The sequence below is a fragment of the Salmo salar genome, chromosome ssa25, assembly GCF_905237065.1.
Source record: "Salmo salar chromosome ssa25, Ssal_v3.1, whole genome shotgun sequence".
Taxonomy (NCBI): domain Eukaryota; kingdom Metazoa; phylum Chordata; class Actinopteri; order Salmoniformes; family Salmonidae; genus Salmo; species Salmo salar.
Window position 1 is genome coordinate 40,774,853 of NC_059466.1, and position 20,405 is coordinate 40,795,257.

The 20,405-nt window shown below is 43.7% G+C and overlaps 7 non-coding genes across 7 annotated transcripts; all 7 read left to right on the top strand.

The window, feature by feature from the left end:
• Window positions 1–1,953: 1,953 nt before the first annotated feature.
• LOC123730674 (U1 spliceosomal RNA) lies at window positions 1,954–2,117 on the top strand. The gene has a single exon (XR_006762109.1). It is a non-coding gene; the product is annotated as a U1 spliceosomal RNA (small nuclear RNA).
• Window positions 2,118–2,772: 655 nt separating this feature from the next.
• On the top strand, window positions 2,773–2,891 carry LOC123730689 (5S ribosomal RNA). The gene has a single exon (XR_006762124.1). It is a non-coding gene; the product is annotated as a 5S ribosomal RNA (ribosomal RNA).
• Window positions 2,892–5,323: 2,432 nt separating this feature from the next.
• LOC123730675 (U1 spliceosomal RNA) lies at window positions 5,324–5,487 on the top strand. Its single transcript, XR_006762110.1, has one exon. It is a non-coding gene; the product is annotated as a U1 spliceosomal RNA (small nuclear RNA).
• A 649-nt stretch (window positions 5,488–6,136) lies between these two features.
• Window positions 6,137–6,255, top strand: LOC123730700 (5S ribosomal RNA). Its single transcript, XR_006762127.1, has one exon. It is a non-coding gene; the product is annotated as a 5S ribosomal RNA (ribosomal RNA).
• Window positions 6,256–8,676: 2,421 nt separating this feature from the next.
• On the top strand, window positions 8,677–8,840 carry LOC123730679 (U1 spliceosomal RNA). The gene has a single exon (XR_006762114.1). It is a non-coding gene; the product is annotated as a U1 spliceosomal RNA (small nuclear RNA).
• An 8,782-nt stretch (window positions 8,841–17,622) lies between these two features.
• Window positions 17,623–17,786, top strand: LOC123730676 (U1 spliceosomal RNA). Its single transcript, XR_006762111.1, has one exon. It is a non-coding gene; the product is annotated as a U1 spliceosomal RNA (small nuclear RNA).
• A 653-nt stretch (window positions 17,787–18,439) lies between these two features.
• On the top strand, window positions 18,440–18,558 carry LOC123730567 (5S ribosomal RNA). The gene has a single exon (XR_006762031.1). It is a non-coding gene; the product is annotated as a 5S ribosomal RNA (ribosomal RNA).
• The last annotated feature ends 1,847 nt before the right edge of the window (window positions 18,559–20,405 follow it).

The following is a 20,405-nucleotide window of genomic DNA, read 5'->3' on the forward strand; positions in this document are numbered from 1 at the left end:
TCTCCCTGTGTGTGTGTGTGTGTGTGTGTGTGTGTGTGTGTGTGTGTGTGTGTGTGTGTGGGTGTGTGTGTGTCTGAACGTGATTGTATTTCGTCATATCGCATACATTTCTGATATCAGACAGGTTAAGATATACTGCTCAAAAAAATAAAGGGAACACTTAAACAACACATCCTAGATCTGAATGAAAGAAATAATCTTATTAAATACTTTTTTCTTTACATAGTTGAATGTGCTGACAACAAAATCACACAAAAATAATCAATGGAAATCTAATTTATCAACCCATGGAGGTCTGGATTTGGAGTCACACTCAAAATTAAAGTGGAAAACCACACTACAGGCTGATCCAACTTTGATGAAATGTCCTTAAAACAAGTCAAAATGAGGCTCAGTAGTGTGTGTGGCCTCCACGTGCCTGTATGACCTCCCTACAACGCCTGGGCATGCTCCTGATGAGGTGGCGGATGGTCTCCTGAGGGATCTCCTCCCAGACCTGGACTAAAGCATCCGCCAACTCCTGGACAGTCTGTGGTGCAACATGGTGTTGGTGGATGGAGCGAGACATGATGTCCCAGATGTGCTCAATTGGATTCAGGTCTGGGGAACGGGCGGGCCAGTCCATAGCATCAATGCCTTCCTCTTGCAGGAACTGCTGACACACTCCAGCCACATGAGGTCTAGCATTGTCTCGCATTAGGAGGAATCCAGGGCCAACCGCACCAGCATATGGTCTCACAAGGGGTCTGAGGATCTCATCTCGGTACCTAATGGCAGTCAGGCTACCTCTGGCGAGCACATGGAGGGCTGTGCGGCCCCCCAAAGAAATGCCACCCCACACCATGACTGACCCACCGCCAAACCGGTCATGCTGGAGGATGTTGCAGGCAGCAGAACGTTCTCCGCGGGCGTCTCCAGATTCTGTCACGTCTGTCATGTGCTCTGTGTGAACCTGCTTTCATCTGTGAAGAGCACAGGGCGCCAGTGGCGAATTTGCCAATCTTGGTGTTCTCTGGCAAATGCCAAACGTCCTGCACGGCGTTGGGCTGTAAGCACAACCCCCACCTGTGGACGTCGGGCCCTCATACCACCCTCATGGAGTCTGTTTCTGACCGTTTGAGCAGACACATGCACATTTGTGGCCTGCTGGAGGTCATTTTGCAGGGCTCTGGCAGTGCTCCTCCTGCTCCTCCTTGCACAAAGGCGGAGGTAGCGGTCCTGCTGCTGGGTTGTTGCCCTCCTACGGCCTCCTCCACGTCTCCTGATGTACTGGCCTGTCTCCTGGTAACGCCTCCATGCTCTGGACACTACGCTGACAGACACAGCAAACCTTCTTGCCACAGCTCGCATTGATGTGCCATCCTGGATGAGCTGCACTACCTGAGCCACTTGTGTGGGTTGTAGACTCCGTCTCATGCTACCACCAGAGTGAAAGCACCGCCAGCATTCAAAAGTGACCAAAACATCAGCCAGGAAGCATAGGAACTGAGAAGTGGTCTGTGGTTCCCACCTGCAGAACCACTCCTTTATTGGGGGTGTCTTGCTTATTGCCTATAATTTCCACCTGTTGTCTATTCCATTTGCACAACAGCATTTGAAATGTATTGTCAATCAGTGTTGCTTCCTAAGTGGACAGTTTGATTTCACAGAAGTGTCATTGACTTGGAGTTACATTGTGTTGTTTAAGTGTTCCCTTTATTTTTTTGAGCAGTGTATTAAAAAGTCATTGGTGATTTTTTTTCTACAGTGTTGCATGATGGGAATCTAGTGGTTCACTGATATAATCTAGTAAACAAAATAAACTACTTTTTCACCACTCTGTCTGCAAGTGCATTCCTAAACGGCATTTAACGCCGGTCGAAGTGGCGTGATATTAGCAGAACACAAAGTAGTTACCGTCAGCCGAAAATGTTGGCACTGGAAAGACTTGCCCTCCACCGATGTGTATAACTCATACTTACCTGGCAAGGGAGATACCGTGATCAAGAAGGCGGTTCACCCAGGGCGAGGCTCAGCCATTGCACTCCGGCTGTGCTGACCCCTGCGAATTTCCCAAATGTGGAAATCTCGATTGCATAATTTATGGTAGTGGGGGACTGCGTTCGCGCTCTCCCCTGATGTCTTGTTTAATGATACAACTGTGGCTTGCCGACAGGTGTGAGGATATGTGAAGATCTTTGAAATCAATTGTCAAAGAGACTTTATGTTACGCTTAATCAAAAGGTGCAAACATCTGTTTGTAGCGAAACATGGTTGGCATTTTGTGGAAACATCATGTTGCGAAATGCAGCATGCTATTTATGACACGCTGGTACTTCAATCAAGAGATGGTTGGGAAGCCGCTCTGGACCCCTACCCGTCATGATGTGTCATACGCGCCCCATGCGCTAACAATATAAAATTGTCCTTACATGCGCTCCTCCTTAGCACAGAGCAATGTAATAGGTTTTCTACATTCAGAACTTTCGTGTATTGATTCTGGCTAGTAGGATAGCTGCATGGGAAAGTGTTGCTAATGATGTATTTGTCCGAATTCATTGGATTTGTCCGTTTTTTTCCCCCACAAGGCTGTGTGGAAAATATGCCCTTGCTTTGAAATGTTAGCAAGGTTAGTTTGATTTTGTGCTAAAAAGTGATGGCTACAGTATATGTAATTACTTGCAGTTTTTGAGTGAGCCAAAGTTCAAGCTGCTTATCTAATTGGTGAAAACGCAATGTCTGTTTATCACACTCACTTTGACTTCATATGCTGTACCATGAGTTAGTCTAACGGCTTACGGCCATACCAGCCTGAATACGCCCGATCTCGTCTGATCTCGGAAGCTAAGCAGGGTCGGGCCTGGTTAGTACTTGGATGGGAGACCGCCTGGGAATACCAGGTGCTGTAAGCTTTTTCTCCACTAGGGTGTGCTCTTGCGTCATTTCATCAGCAACACTGCCTTGTAGTGACCTTTTGATGCTGAATTGACTACATTTCTTTCTTTTTACATTTTAGTCATTTTTAGCAGACGCTCTTATCCATACATTTCATACATTCCCCCCCCCGTACTAAATGCAGCTTCTGTGGGTTAGCCTCCCCTGCCCTTTTAATACGATCAAAGTTCTTTGTGTTGTCAGGGAGCAACTGCCTTTATTTATAAGACAAATAAGAATATTGTTACTGAATGCAGCTTGTGTGTGCTTTGTGCTCCCTCGCCCTGTTCAAATGATCAAAGGAAATAATGCTGCTGAGTGGAACTGGACCGGTGTCTGATGGCCCTGTGCTTTCCATGGTGGAATTAGAACCGTTTTTTTAACGGAGTAAATCAAAAGCACAAAAGAATGTGAGATGTTATTGATAATAAATCAATTGGTTTCATGCATTTGTCTCTCTCCCTGTGTGTGTGTGTGTGTGTGTGTGTGTGTGTGTGTGTGTGTGTGTGTGTGTGTGGGTGTGTGTGTGTCTGAACGTGATTGTATTTCGTCATATCGCATACATTTCTGATATCAGACAGGTTAAGATATACTGCTCAAAAAAATAAAGGGAACACTTAAACAACACATCCTAGATCTGAATGAAAGAAATAATCTTATTAAATACTTTTTTCTTTACATAGTTGAATGTGCTGACAACAAAATCACACAAAAATAATCAATGGAAATCTAATTTATCAACCCATGGAGGTCTGGATTTGGAGTCACACTCAAAATTAAAGTGGAAAACCACACTACAGGCTGATCCAACTTTGATGAAATGTCCTTAAAACAAGTCAAAATGAGGCTCAGTAGTGTGTGTGGCCTCCACGTGCCTGTATGACCTCCCTACAACGCCTGGGCATGCTCCTGATGAGGTGGCGGATGGTCTCCTGAGGGATCTCCTCCCAGACCTGGACTAAAGCATCCGCCAACTCCTGGACAGTCTGTGGTGCAACATGGTGTTGGTGGATGGAGCGAGACATGATGTCCCAGATGTGCTCAATTGGATTCAGGTCTGGGGAACGGGCGGGCCAGTCCATAGCATCAATGCCTTCCTCTTGCAGGAACTGCTGACACACTCCAGCCACATGAGGTCTAGCATTGTCTCGCATTAGGAGGAATCCAGGGCCAACCGCACCAGCATATGGTCTCACAAGGGGTCTGAGGATCTCATCTCGGTACCTAATGGCAGTCAGGCTACCTCTGGCGAGCACATGGAGGGCTGTGCGGCCCCCCAAAGAAATGCCACCCCACACCATGACTGACCCACCGCCAAACCGGTCATGCTGGAGGATGTTGCAGGCAGCAGAACGTTCTCCGCGGGCGTCTCCAGATTCTGTCACGTCTGTCATGTGCTCTGTGTGAACCTGCTTTCATCTGTGAAGAGCACAGGGCGCCAGTGGCGAATTTGCCAATCTTGGTGTTCTCTGGCAAATGCCAAACGTCCTGCACGGCGTTGGGCTGTAAGCACAACCCCCACCTGTGGACGTCGGGCCCTCATACCACCCTCATGGAGTCTGTTTCTGACCGTTTGAGCAGACACATGCACATTTGTGGCCTGCTGGAGGTCATTTTGCAGGGCTCTGGCAGTGCTCCTCCTGCTCCTCCTTGCACAAAGGCGGAGGTAGCGGTCCTGCTGCTGGGTTGTTGCCCTCCTACGGCCTCCTCCACGTCTCCTGATGTACTGGCCTGTCTCCTGGTAACGCCTCCATGCTCTGGACACTACGCTGACAGACACAGCAAACCTTCTTGCCACAGCTCGCATTGATGTGCCATCCTGGATGAGCTGCACTACCTGAGCCACTTGTGTGGGTTGTAGACTCCGTCTCATGCTACCACCAGAGTGAAAGCACCGCCAGCATTCAAAAGTGACCAAAACATCAGCCAGGAAGCATAGGAACTGAGAAGTGGTCTGTGGTTCCCACCTGCAGAACCACTCCTTTATTGGGGGTGTCTTGCTTATTGCCTATAATTTCCACCTGTTGTCTATTCCATTTGCACAACAGCATTTGAAATGTATTGTCAATCAGTGTTGCTTCCTAAGTGGACAGTTTGATTTCACAGAAGTGTCATTGACTTGGAGTTACATTGTGTTGTTTAAGTGTTCCCTTTATTTTTTTGAGCAGTGTATTAAAAAGTCATTGGTGATTTTTTTTCTACAGTGTTGCATGATGGGAATCTAGTGGTTCACTGATATAATCTAGTAAACAAAATAAACTACTTTTTCACCACTCTGTCTGCAAGTGCATTCCTAAACGGCATTTAACGCCGGTCGAAGTGGCGTGATATTAGCAGAACACAAAGTAGTTACCGTCAGCCGAAAATGTTGGCACTGGAAAGACTTGCCCTCCACCGATGTGTATAACTCATACTTACCTGGCAAGGGAGATACCGTGATCAAGAAGGCGGTTCACCCAGGGCGAGGCTCAGCCATTGCACTCCGGCTGTGCTGACCCCTGCGAATTTCCCAAATGTGGAAATCTCGATTGCATAATTTATGGTAGTGGGGGACTGCGTTCGCGCTCTCCCCTGATGTCTTGTTTAATGATACAACTGTGGCTTGCCGACAGGTGTGAAATTTAGATCTTTGAAATCAATTGTCAAAGAGACTTTATGTTACGCTTAATCAAAAGGTGCAAACATCTGTTTGTAGCGAAACATGGTTGGCATTTTGTGGAAACATCATGTTGCGAAATGCAGCATGCTATTTATGACACGCTGGTACTTCAATCAAGAGATGGTTGGGAAGCCGCTCTGGACCCCTACCCGTCATGATGTGTCATACGCGCCCCATGCGCTAACAATATAAAATTGTCCTTACATGCGCTCCTCCTTAGCACAGAGCAATGTAATAGGTTTTCTACATTCAGAACTTTCGTGTATTGATTCTGGCTAGTAGGATAGCTGCATGGGAAAGTGTTGCTAATGATGTATTTGTCCGAATTCATTGGATTTGTCCGTTTTTTCCCCCACAAGGCTGTGTGGAAAATATGCCCTTGCTTTGAAATGTTAGCAAGGTTAGTTTGATTTTGTGCTAAAAAGTGATGGCTACAGTATATGTAATTACTTGCAGTTTTTGAGTGAGCCAAAGTTCAAGCTGCTTATCTAATTGGTGAAAACGCAATGTCTGTTTATCACACTCACTTTGACTTCATATGCTGTACCATGAGTTAGTCTAACGGCTTACGGCCATACCAGCCTGAATACGCCCGATCTCGTCTGATCTCGGAAGCTAAGCAGGGTCGGGCCTGGTTAGTACTTGGATGGGAGACCGCCTGGGAATACCAGGTGCTGTAAGCTTTTTCTCCACTAGGGTGTGCTCTTGCGTCATTTCATCAGCAACACTGCCTTGTAGTGACCTTTTGATGCTGAATTGACTACATTTCTTTCTTTTTACATTTTAGTCATTTTTAGCAGACGCTCTTATCCATACATTTCATACATTCCCCCCCCCGTACTAAATGCAGCTTCTGTGGGTTAGCCTCCCCTGCCCTTTTAATACGATCAAAGTTCTTTGTGTTGTCAGGGAGCAACTGCCTTTATTTATAAGACAAATAAGAATATTGTTACTGAATGCAGCTTGTGTGTGCTTTGTGCTCCCTCGCCCTGTTCAAATGATCAAAGGAAATAATGCTGCTGAGTGGAACTGGACCGGTGTCTGATGGCCCTGTGCTTTCCATGGTGGAATTAGAACCGTTTTTTTAACGGAGTAAATCAAAAGCACAAAAGAATGTGAGATGTTATTGATAATAAATCAATTGGTTTCATGCATTTGTCTCTCTCCCTGTGTGTGTGTGTGTGTGTGTGTGTTTGTGTGTGTGTGTGTGTGGGTGTGTGTGTGTCTGAACGTGATTGTATTTCGTCATATCGCATACATTTCTGATATCAGACAGGTTAAGATATACTGCTCAAAAAAATAAAGGGAACACTTAAACAACACATCCTAGATCTGAATGAAAGAAATAATCTTATTAAATACTTTTTTCTTTACATAGTTGAATGTGCTGACAACAAAATCACACAAAAATAATCAATGGAAATCTAATTTATCAACCCATGGAGGTCTGGATTTGGAGTCACACTCAAAATTAAAGTGGAAAACCACACTACAGGCTGATCCAACTTTGATGAAATGTCCTTAAAACAAGTCAAAATGAGGCTCAGTAGTGTGTGTGGCCTCCACGTGCCTGTATGACCTCCCTACAACGCCTGGGCATGCTCCTGATGAGGTGGCGGATGGTCTCCTGAGGGATCTCCTCCCAGACCTGGACTAAAGCATCCGCCAACTCCTGGACAGTCTGTGGTGCAACATGGTGTTGGTGGATGGAGCGAGACATGATGTCCCAGATGTGCTCAATTGGATTCAGGTCTGGGGAACGGGCGGGCCAGTCCATAGCATCAATGCCTTCCTCTTGCAGGAACTGCTGACACACTCCAGCCACATGAGGTCTAGCATTGTCTCGCATTAGGAGGAATCCAGGGCCAACCGCACCAGCATATGGTCTCACAAGGGGTCTGAGGATCTCATCTCGGTACCTAATGGCAGTCAGGCTACCTCTGGCGAGCACATGGAGGGCTGTGCGGCCCCCCAAAGAAATGCCACCCCACACCATGACTGACCCACCGCCAAACCGGTCATGCTGGAGGATGTTGCAGGCAGCAGAACGTTCTCCGCGGGCGTCTCCAGATTCTGTCACGTCTGTCATGTGCTCTGTGTGAACCTGCTTTCATCTGTGAAGAGCACAGGGCGCCAGTGGCGAATTTGCCAATCTTGGTGTTCTCTGGCAAATGCCAAACGTCCTGCACGGCGTTGGGCTGTAAGCACAACCCCCACCTGTGGACGTCGGGCCCTCATACCACCCTCATGGAGTCTGTTTCTGACCGTTTGAGCAGACACATGCACATTTGTGGCCTGCTGGAGGTCATTTTGCAGGGCTCTGGCAGTGCTCCTCCTGCTCCTCCTTGCACAAAGGCGGAGGTAGCGGTCCTGCTGCTGGGTTGTTGCCCTCCTACGGCCTCCTCCACGTCTCCTGATGTACTGGCCTGTCTCCTGGTAACGCCTCCATGCTCTGGACACTACGCTGACAGACACAGCAAACCTTCTTGCCACAGCTCGCATTGATGTGCCATCCTGGATGAGCTGCACTACCTGAGCCACTTGTGTGGGTTGTAGACTCCGTCTCATGCTACCACCAGAGTGAAAGCACCGCCAGCATTCAAAAGTGACCAAAACATCAGCCAGGAAGCATAGGAACTGAGAAGTGGTCTGTGGTTCCCACCTGCAGAACCACTCCTTTATTGGGGGTGTCTTGCTTATTGCCTATAATTTCCACCTGTTGTCTATTCCATTTGCACAACAGCATTTGAAATGTATTGTCAATCAGTGTTGCTTCCTAAGTGGACAGTTTGATTTCACAGAAGTGTCATTGACTTGGAGTTACATTGTGTTGTTTAAGTGTTCCCTTTATTTTTTTGAGCAGTGTATTAAAAAGTCATTGGTGATTTTTTTCTACAGTGTTGCATGATGGGAATCTAGTGGTTCACTGATATAATCTAGTAAACAAAATAAACTACTTTTTCACCACTCTGTCTGCAAGTGCATTCCTAAACGGCATTTAACGCCGGTCGAAGTGGCGTGATATTAGCAGAACACAAAGTAGTTACCGTCAGCCGAAAATGTTGGCACTGGAAAGACTTGCCCTCCACCGATGTGTATAACTCATACTTACCTGGCAAGGGAGATACCGTGATCAAGAAGGCGGTTCACCCAGGGCGAGGCTCAGCCATTGCACTCCGGCTGTGCTGACCCCTGCGAATTTCCCAAATGTGGAAATCTCGATTGCATAATTTATGGTAGTGGGGGACTGCGTTCGCGCTCGCCCCTGATGTCTTGTTTAATGATACAACTGTGGCTTGCCGACAGGTGTGAGATTAGATCTTTGAAATCAATTGTCAAAGAGACTTTATGTTACGCTTAATCAAAAGGTGCAAACATCTGTTTGTAGCGAAACATGCTTGGCATTTTGTGGAAACATCATGTTGCGAAATGCAGCATGCTATTTATGACACGCTGGTACTTCAATCAAGACATGGTTGGGAAGCCGCTCTGGACCCCTACCCGTCATGATGTGTCATACGCGCCCCATGCGCTAACAATATAAAATTGTCCTTACATGCGCTCCTCCTTAGCACAGAGCAATGTAATAGGTTTTCTACATTCAGAACTTTCGTGTATTGATTCTGGCTAGTAGGATAGCTGCATGGGAAAGTGTTGCTAATGATGTATTTGTCCGAATTCATTGGATTTGTCCGTTTTTTTCCCCACAAGGCTGTGTGGAAAATATGCCCTTGCTTTGAAATGTTAGCAAGGTTAGTTTGATTTTGTGCTAAAAAGTGATGGCTACAGTATATGTAATTACTTGCAGTTTTTGAGTGAGCCAAAGTTCAAGCTGCTTATCTAATTGGTGAAAACGCAATGTCTGTTTATCACACTCACTTTGACTTCATATGCTGTACCATGAGTTAGTCTAACGGCTTACGGCCATACCAGCCTGGGGGCGCTAATCCTTGATTGGAGAAGTGACGACAGGTGCGAGTAATTGAGCTGTGAGTGTTTGCTTGAGAGTGTTTGCTCGAGAGCTATTTTCGTTTCTTTTTTTGGTTTTTGCAATATAATTTATTGTTTTTTTTATTTGGATAGTTTTTAGTTTTGTTTAGTTTTCCCCCCCTGCAGTTTTGCTGCCTGGGGGAGGTTTTTTCGCTTTCATTTTTGATTCACAATGACGGACAACATGGCAACGACAAACGGAACGGACAAAGACAACGAAAATGCGCAACGGAAGGAAAACGAAAATAAAGAAGGAATGAAATATGGCAAAGAATACACGGTGGCAATTGAGTTGGTGGGAGAAGAAAAGATGACGACGATGGAATTACTGCGAGCAATTAAGGAGATGTGTGGAGAGGTGGTGGGATGCCGAATGAAAGGCGAGAAGAAGTATGAAATTACGATGAAAAACGGAAAAGGTAAAGAACGGCTAATGGACGGTTTAAGGATAAAGGACACCAGGATTATGGCGAGAGATGTGAATGTAAATGAATTGGTGGTGTCTTTTATGAATCTCCCGGTATACATCGAAGACAAAGTTATACTGGACAAGCTGAGTAGCTGGGGAGTAACGGCCGTCTCGGAGATAAGGAGGAGAGTTTGGCCTGGAACGGAGGTGGTTGACGGAACACGGTTTTGTAAAGTTAAATTTACGGAAAAAGTAAAATCATTGCCATATTCCACAAAAATTGAGACGCTGGAAGGAGCTGAATACTTCAGGGTGATCCATGACAAGCAGGTCAGAGTTTGTCGATTGTGCATACAACCTGGGCACATAGTTAAAGATTGCCCTGAATTTAAGTGTTTCAAGTGCGGCAATCAAGGCCATTATGCGAGAGAGTGTGTCGGAGAGAAGGAAAGGAATGTTTGTGGAAGATGCAGAAAGAGATTGGCGGAGTGCAACTGTGGAGAAGTTATGACTGAAGAGGGGAGTCAAGTACTATTCGAGGAAGCAGTTGTATCATCGCAAGAAGGAGAAGAAGATGGAGGAGAGGACGTGGTGGAAGGTGGAGAGACGGAGGAAGGAAGAAGGGAGAAGAAAGAAGACCAGAAGATTAACGAAATTGGGAGCAGTATGGATTCGGAAATAAGAAGGTGGAGTTTTCAGGAGGAGAGGGGAAGTGGATTGGGGGGAAGCACGGGGGACTCACGGGTTTTGGGGGAAAGCACAGCACAAACAAGTACCTCGGGGGGTGAAGAAATGGAGAGGGTCTTAAGTTTAATGACAATAACAGAGACGGGTATGAACACGGGGAGCACAACGACTACTACACGTGAGACGGAGATGAACATTCCAGAAACGGCGGAGAACACGGGGAGCACAACGAACATTCCAGAATCGGCGATGAACACGGGGAGCACAACGAGCATTCCAGAATCGGCGATGAACACGGGGAGCACAACGGATGAGGGTGTAAAGAAGAAAAGTTGGCTGGATGAAATGGACTTGGAGGAGATATCGGACTCGGATGATGGGGAAAAGTTTGAAAGAATGAGAGGAGGATACAGGAAGAGGAAAGCAGCGGAGGGGGGGGGAGAGAAAGGGTGGAAGAGGAAAGAAACTGGATAAAAGGTAGAGGATAATGAAATTATATTTTATAATTTTATTATTTATTAGTATGGTAACAATAATGTCGATAAATGCGAATGGGTTGAGAACAATAGGAAAATTTAATAGAATAGTACACATAAAGAATTCTGATATTTTATGTATTCAAGAGACGCACTGGGATAATATGTGTGTTTTAGAAATTCAGAAAATATGGAGGGATTTTATTTATGTAAACAATGGTAGGGGGAATTCATGTGGGGTTGCAATTTTAATAAGGAAGGATGTAGTAGAAAATGTGAAGAAGATATATAATGATAATAATGGGAGGATTTTAATTTTAGATTTTGAATATATGAGTAGGGTTTTTAGGATTATAAATATTTATGCGCCGAATAATGAAATAGAGAGAAGGAATTCATTTTTAGAATTAGCGAAATGGTGCAAGGGAAACTGTATTTTAGTTGGGGATTTTAATGTAAAAATGGATAGACTAGATATGACAAGGGGAGCTATTTTTAGAAGTGACGTATCTAGGGGGGTTTTAAGGAAGATGATGGTTGAAAACAATTTAATTGATATATGGAGGGAGGAGAATCCGAATAAGAGAGAATTTTCTAGAAGGCAGGTGGTTTTAGGGGAATTGAAACAGACACGGATAGATTTGGTTTTAGTAAATGAAGGGTTAAGGAATTTTATGAAGGATATTAAATATATTTTTACAACTTTTAGTGATCATGCTGGGTTAACATTTTCGGTGGGGTTAGATAAGGAAAGGAAAGGGGGGGGAATATGGTGTATGAATGCAGGGTATCTAGGTGATGAGGAATACGGGAAACAACTTAAATCTTTGATAGAACATGAAATGGAGGATAAGCAAAAAGTGCAAGTGGTGGGAAAATGTTAAAGAAAAAATAAAAGTTTTTAGTATTAGATATGCAAGGAAGCAGAGGAGTAGGATGACAAGAGCAGAAAATTATTTAAGAACAAAATTGAATGAAGAAATGAAGAAATGTGATAGTGATCCTGATTATACTATTGAAAAGTTTTTAGATTTAAAAGAAAAATTGAGCAAATGTGAAATAGATAAGTGTAAGGGTGCAATTATAAGAAGTAGGGCAAAATATGTTTTAGAAGGGGAGAAATGTACGTCGTTTTTTCTTGGTTTAGAGAAAACTAAACAGATGAAATCATATATTAGTGAGATTGAAAATGTAAAGGGTGAAGTAGTAAATGATTATGTTGAGATATTAGAAACAGTACAGAATTTTTATAAGGATTTATTTAAGAAAGGGGAGGTGGATGAGGGGTGTGTAAAAGAGATTTTAAGTAGTGTGGATGTGCAAATTGGTGCTGAGGATAAGCAAATGTGTGATAGGAAGATAACAATGGATGAAGTGAAAGATGCAATTAAGGGTTTACAAATAAATAAAAGTCCTGGAGTAGATGGACTAATTGCAGAGTTTTATAAAATGTATGAAAGTATTTTAGCACCTATTTTATTAGAAGTATATCAATATATGGAAGACAATAATACTGTTTCAGATTCCATGGTGACAGGGCTGATATCGATTTTATATAAAAATAAGGGGAGTAAATTGAAATTAGAAAATTATAGGCCAATTAGTTTATTAAACTCAGATTATAAGATTTTAGCTAAGATACTGGCAAATAGGATGAAGATGGTTTTAAATGATATTATAGCACCTACACAAAATTATACTGTGCCTGGAAGAGATATAGCAGATACCATAACTACACTTAGAGATGTGATAAATAAAATGAATAGCGATAAGATGGGGGGAATTGTTTTAAGTATAGATTTTAATAAAGCTTTTGACAGGGTGGAACATGATTTTATGTTTAGGGTACTGGAAAAGTATGGGTTTGGAAATGGAATTATAAGATGGATAAAATTATTATATAGAAAGGCTAAAAGTAGGGTTAAATGTAATGGGGTTTTAACAGATTCTTTTATTCTTGAGAGATCAGTGAGACAGGGGTGCCCTTTATCAGCTTTATTGTTTGTTTTATCGGTAGAACCCTTAGCGGCATACCTTAAAAAAGATCATTTTATAAATTGTGTAGAGACTCCGCAAGGAGGTTTTAGTTTAATTCATCAATATGCAGACGATACAACAATTACAGTCAGAGATGAGGGTAGTGTTAAAAGGGTGATGGAGTGTTTTAAAGTATATGAGAAAGCCTCAGGAGCTAAAGTGAATATGGAGAAGTCAGTAATAATGTATGTTGGGAAGAATAATGAGGGGACTTTTCCTTTTAAGGTGGTAAATGATTATTTTAAGGTGTTAGGTGTGTTTTTAGGGGTGAAGGAACAAGAAGCTAGGGATCTGACATGGAGTGGGGTTATAAACAAAGTTAGGAAGGTAGTAAATATGTGGAGGGGGAGGGCTTTGAAATTAAAAGGGAAAGTAATTGTTGTAAATTCCTTGCTGATGTCAATTTTTATTCATGTCATGAACGTTTTAGATGTACCAGAATGGGTTTTATCTGAAATGAATATGATTTTAGTTGATTTTTTATGGGATGGGAAAGGAGCGAAAATTTCTTTTAAAACATTGATTGCAGGTTATGAGGAGGGGGGGTTTGAAGTTGGTGGATTTAAATGTAAGGAAAAAAGCAATTAGAGTTAAAATGGTACGAAAATATTTATATGGTGAACTAGATTATGGATGGAAAAGATTTTTTAAGGAGTATTTGCAGGAGGTTGGGAGGATGGGGGACAATGGTTTATTAATGTGCATGAAAAAGAAATGTTAAGTAATATACCATTGTTTTATAGAGAAGTGTTTGAGGCTTGGGGGAGTTTTTACCAAATATTTATTATGAGTGTACCATTTTAGACAATATTTTAAATCAGCCAATTTTCTTAAATCCCAAGATACAATATAATAATAAGATGTTGTTTTGTAAATATTTTATGAGGGCTGGGATGAGACAGATTGGGGATATTTTATACGAGGTCATTCCAGGGTTCCTTACTGTACAAGCGATTTATGATAATGTTTGTGAAGTGGAAGATGAAATAAGCAAAACTACAGTAGATAATATGTATAAGAGAATTTTAGGGTGTATTCCTGAAGAATGGGTGCTTTTAATAAATACAGAGGTGGTTGAGAGAGCTAAGGGTTTACCGGTTTTATATTATGAAAGTAATGGGGAGAAACATGTTTTATCAGGTTTGAAAGTTAAAAAGATTTATGAAAAATGTATTTTAAGAGAGATAAAAGCTCCTGCTTCAGAAAAAGTGTGGTCTAGGGTATTTGTAAATATAGATGTAAAATCAATATGGAAGAATGTCAATGTAAAATATAATTCTATAGAATGTGAAGATAATGATTTTAAATTGAAACATAATAGGATTTTTACGAACGTGGTTTTACATCAAATAAATAGAGACATTAAAAGAGAATGTGATATTTGTGGTACGGAGGTGGAAAATTTTATGCACTTTTTTATTGAATGTAGTAGATTACAAGGGTTTCATGAGTTTATAAAGGGGCTTTTAGAACAACATTGGGGAGAAGATATTGTAAATGGGATTGAGTGGAGGAGGTTGTTTCTATTTGGTATAAATGGAAAAAGCAAAGTTTTTAATATTAATTTGATGAATTTTGTTCTTAGCCATGCTAGATACGCTGTAAGACAAAGAAGGAATTTAGGACATTATGAAGGGAAAATTGTGAGTGTGGAGGTTTTATTTAAAAGTATTTTAGAGAAAGATATTGAACTAATATATAAATATGGAGGATGTAATTTTGAAAAACTGTTTGTGTGGGGGAGCACTTTTATCGAAATTGATCAAAATGGAAAACTTGCTTTTAATTATTAATTGGTTTTATTTTATTTTCTTTTCTTTTTTGATTTTGTAAAAGGATGAATTGTTCATCCTTTTTTATTATTATTGTTTGAATATTGTAAATATTATGTGTTTTTTCATAATAAAAGATAAAAAAAAAAATACGCCCGATCTCGTCTGATCTCGGAAGCTAAGCAGGGTCGGGCCTGGTTAGTACTTGGATGGGAGACCGCCTGGGAATACCAGGTGCTGTAAGCTTTTTCTCCACTAGGGTGTGCTCTTGCGTCATTTCATCAGCAACACTGCCTTGTAGTGACCTTTTGATGCTGAATTGACTACATTTCTTTCTTTTTACATTTTAGTCATTTTTAGCAGACGCTCTTATCCATACATTTCATACATTCCCCCCCCCGTACTAAATGCAGCTTCTGTGGGTTAGCCTCCCCTGCCCTTTTAATACGATCAAAGTTCTTTGTGTTGTCAGGGAGCAACTGCCTTTATTTATAAGACAAATAAGAATATTGTTACTGAATGCAGCTTGTGTGTGCTTTGTGCTCCCTCGCCCTGTTCAAATGATCAAAGGAAATAATGCTGCTGAGTGGAACTGGACCGGTGTCTGATGGCCCTGTGCTTTCCATGGTGGAATTAGAACCGTTTTTTTAACGGAGTAAATCAAAAGCACAAAAGAATGTGAGATGTTATTGATAATAAATCAATTGGTTTCATGCATTTGTCTCTCTCCCTGTGTGTGTGTGTGTGTGTGTGTGTGTGTGTGTGTGTGTGTGTGTGTGTGTGTGTGGGTGTGTGTGTGTCTGAACGTGATTGTATTTCGTCATATCGCATACATTTCTGATATCAGACAGGTTAAGATATACTGCTCAAAAAAATAAAGGGAACACTTAAACAACACATCCTAGATCTGAATGAAAGAAATAATCTTATTAAATACTTTTTTCTTTACATAGTTGAATGTGCTGACAACAAAATCACACAAAAATAATCAATGGAAATCTAATTTATCAACCCATGGAGGTCTGGATTTGGAGTCACACTCAAAATTAAAGTGGAAAACCACACTACAGGCTGATCCAACTTTGATGAAATGTCCTTAAAACAAGTCAAAATGAGGCTCAGTAGTGTGTGTGGCCTCCACGTGCCTGTATGACCTCCCTACAACGCCTGGGCATGCTCCTGATGAGGTGGCGGATGGTCTCCTGAGGGATCTCCTCCCAGACCTGGACTAAAGCATCCGCCAACTCCTGGACAGTCTGTGGTGCAACATGGTGTTGGTGGATGGAGCGAGACATGATGTCCCAGATGTGCTCAATTGGATTCAGGTCTGGGGAACGGGCGGGCCAGTCCATAGCATCAATGCCTTCCTCTTGCAGGAACTGCTGACACACTCCAGCCACATGAGGTCTAGCATTGTCTCGCATTAGGAGGAATCCAGGGCCAACCGCACCAGCATATGGTCTCACAAGGGGTCTGAGGATCTCATCTCGGTACCTAATGGCAGTCAGGCTACCTCTGGCGAGCACATGGAGGGCTGTGCGGCCCCCCAAAGAAATGCCACCCCACACCATGACTGACCCACCGCCAAACCGGTCATGCTGGAGGATGTTGCAGGCAGCATAACGTTCTCCGCGGGCGTCTCCAGATTCTGTCACGTCTGTCATGTGCTCTGTGTGAACCTGCTTTCATCTGTGAAGAGCACAGGGCGCCAGTGGCGAATTTGCCAATCTTGGTGTTCTCTGGCAAATGCCAAACGTCCTGCACGGCGTTGGGCTGTAAGCACAACCCCCACCTGTGGACGTCGGGCCCTCATACCACCCTCATGGAGTCTGTTTCTGACCGTTTGAGCAGACACATGCACATTTGTGGCCTGCTGGAGGTCATTTTGCAGGGCTCTGGCAGTGCTCCTCCTGCTCCTCCTTGCACAAAGGCGGAGGTAGCGGTCCTGCTGCTGGGTTGTTGCCCTCCTACGGCCTCCTCCACGTCTCCTGATGTACTGGCCTGTCTCCTGGTAACGCCTCCATGCTCTGGACACTACGCTGACAGACACAGCAAACCTTCTTGCCACAGCTCGCATTGATGTGCCATCCTGGATGAGCTGCACTACCTGAGCCACTTGTGTGGGTTGTAGACTCCGTCTCATGCTACCACCAGAGTGAAAGCACCGCCAGCATTCAAAAGTGACCAAAACATCAGCCAGGAAGCATAGGAACTGAGAAGTGGTCTGTGGTTCCCACCTGCAGAACCACTCCTTTATTGGGGGTGTCTTGCTTATTGCCTATAATTTCCACCTGTTGTCTATTCCATTTGCACAACAGCATTTGAAATGTATTGTCAATCAGTGTTGCTTCCTAAGTGGACAGTTTGATTTCACAGAAGTGTCATTGACTTGGAGTTACATTGTGTTGTTTAAGTGTTCCCTTTATTTTTTTGAGCAGTGTATTAAAAAGTCATTGGTGATTTTTTTCTACAGTGTTGCATGATGGGAATCTAGTGGTTCACTGATATAATCTAGTAAACAAAATAAACTACTTTTTCACCACTCTGTCTGCAAGTGCATTCCTAAACGGCATTTAACGCCGGTCGAAGTGGCGTGATATTAGCAGAACACAAAGTAGTTACCGTCAGCCGAAAATGTTGGCACTGGAAAGACTTGCCCTCCACCGATGTGTATAACTCATACTTACCTGGCAAGGGAGATACCGTGATCAAGAAGGCGGTTCACCCAGGGCGAGGCTCAGCCATTGCACTCCGGCTGTGCTGACCCCTGCGAATTTCCCAAATGTGGAAATCTCGATTGCATAATTTATGGTAGTGGGGGACTGCGTTCGCGCTCTCCCCTGATGTCTTGTTTAATGATACAACTGTGGCTTGCCGACAGGTGTGAGGATATTTAAGATCTTTGAAATCAATTGTCAAAGAGACTTTATGTTACGCTTAATCAAAAGGTGCAAACATCTGTTTGTAGCGAAACATGCTTGGCATTTTGTGGAAACATCATGTTGCGAAATGCAGCATGCTATTTATGACACGCTGGTACTTCAATCAAGACATGGTTGGGAAGCCGCTCTGGACCCCTACCCGTCATCATGTGTCATACGCGCCCCATGCGCTAACAATATAAAATTGTCCTTACATGCGCTCCTCCTTAGCACAGAGCAATGTAATAGGTTTTCTACATTCAGAACTTTCGTGTATTGATTCTGGCTAGTAGGATAGCTGCATGGGAAAGTGTTGCTAATGATGTATTTGTCCGAATTCATTGGATTTGTCCGTTTTTTTCCCCACAAGGCTGTGTGGAAAATATGCCCTTGCTTTGAAATGTTAGCAAGGTTAGTTTGATTTTGTGCTAAAAAGTGATGGCTACAGTATATGTAATTACTTGCAGTTTTTGAGTGAGCCAAAGTTCAAGCTGCTTATCTAATTGGTGAAAACGCAATGTCTGTTTATCACACTCACTTTGACTTCATATGCTGTACCATGAGTTAGTCTAACGGCTTACGGCCATACCAGCCTGAATACGCCCGATCTCGTCTGATCTCGGAAGCTAAGCAGGGTCGGGCCTGGTTAGTACTTGGATGGGAGACCGCCTGGGAATACCAGGTGCTGTAAGCTTTTTCTCCACTAGGGTGTGCTCTTGCGTCATTTCATCAGCAACACTGCCTTGTAGTGACCTTTTGATGCTGAATTGACTACATTTCTTTCTTTTTACATTTTAGTCATTTTTAGCAGACGCTCTTATCCATACATTTCATACATTCCCCCCCCGTACTAAATGCAGCTTCTGTGGGTTAGCCTCCCCTGCCCTTTTAATACGATCAAAGTTCTTTGTGTTGTCAGGGAGCAACTGCCTTTATTTATAAGACAAATAAGAATATTGTTACTGAATGCAGCTTGTGTGTGCTTTGTGCTCCCTCGCCCTGTTCAAATGATCAAAGGAAATAATGCTGCTGAGTGGAACTGGACCGGTGTCTGATGGCCCTGTGCTTTCCATGGTGGAATTAGAACCGTTTTTTTAACGGAGTAAATCAAAAGCACAAAAGAATGTGAGATGTTATTGATAATAAATCAATTGGTTTCATGCATTTGTCTCTCTCCCTGTGTGTGTGTGTGTGTGTGTGTGTGTGTGTGTGTTTGTGTGTGTGTGTGTGTGGGTGTGTGTGTGTCTGAACGTGATTGTATTTCGTCATATCGCATACATTTCTGATATCAGACAGGTTAAGATATACTGCTCAAAAAAATAAAGGGAACACTTAAACAACACATCCTAGATCTGAATGAAAGAAATAATCTTATTAAATACTTTTTTCTTTACATAGTTGAATGTGCTGACAACAAAATCACACAAAAATAATCAATGGAAATCTAATTTATCAACCCATGGAGGTCTGGATTTGGAGTCACACTCAAAATTAAAGTGGAAAACCACACTACAGGCTGATCCAACTTTGATGAAATGTCCTTAAAACAAGTCAAAATGAGGCTCAGTAGTGTGTGTGGCCTCCACGTGCCTGTATGACCTCCCTACAACGCCTGGGCATGCTCCTGATGAGGTGGCGGATGGTCTCCTGAGGGATCTCCTCCCAGACCTGGACTAAAGCATCCGCCAACTCCTGGACAGTCTGTGGTGCAACATGGTGTTGGTGGATGGAGCGAGACATGATGTCCCAGATGTGCTCAATTGGATTCAGGTCTGGGGAACGGGCGGGCCAGTCCATAGCATCAATGCCTTCCTCTTGCAGGAACTGCTGACACACTCCAGCCACATGAGGTCTAGCATTGTCTCGCATTAGGAGGAATCCAGGGCCAACCGCACCAGCATATGGTCTAACAAGGGGTCTGAGGATCTCATCTCGGTACCTAATGGCAGTCAGGCTACCTCTGGCGAGCACATGGAGGGCTGTGCGGCCCCCCAAAGAAATGCCACCCCACACCATGACTGACCCACCGCCAAACCGGTCATGCTGGAGGATGTTGCAGGCAGCAGAACGTTCTCCGCGGCGTCTCCAGATTCTGTCACGTCTGTCATGTGCTCTGTGTGAACCTGCTTTCATCTGTGAAGAGCACAGGGCGCCAGTGGCGAATTTGCCAATCTTGGTGTTCTCTGGCAAATGCCAAACGTCCTGCACGGCGTTGGGCTGTAAGCACAACCCCCACCTGTGGACGTCGGGCCCTCATACCACCCTCATGGAGTCTGTTTCTGACCGTTTGAGCAGACACATGCACATTTGTGGCCTGCTGGAGGTCATTTTGCAGGGCTCTGGCAGTGCTCCTCCTGCTCCTCCTTGCACAAAGGCGGAGGTAGCGGTCCTGCTGCTGGGTTGTTGCCCTCCTACGGCCTCCTCCACGTCTCCTGATGTACTGGCCTGTCTCCTGGTAACGCCTCCATGCTCTGGACACTACGCTGACAGACACAGCAAACCTTCTTGCCACAGCTCGCATTGATGTGCCATCCTGGATGA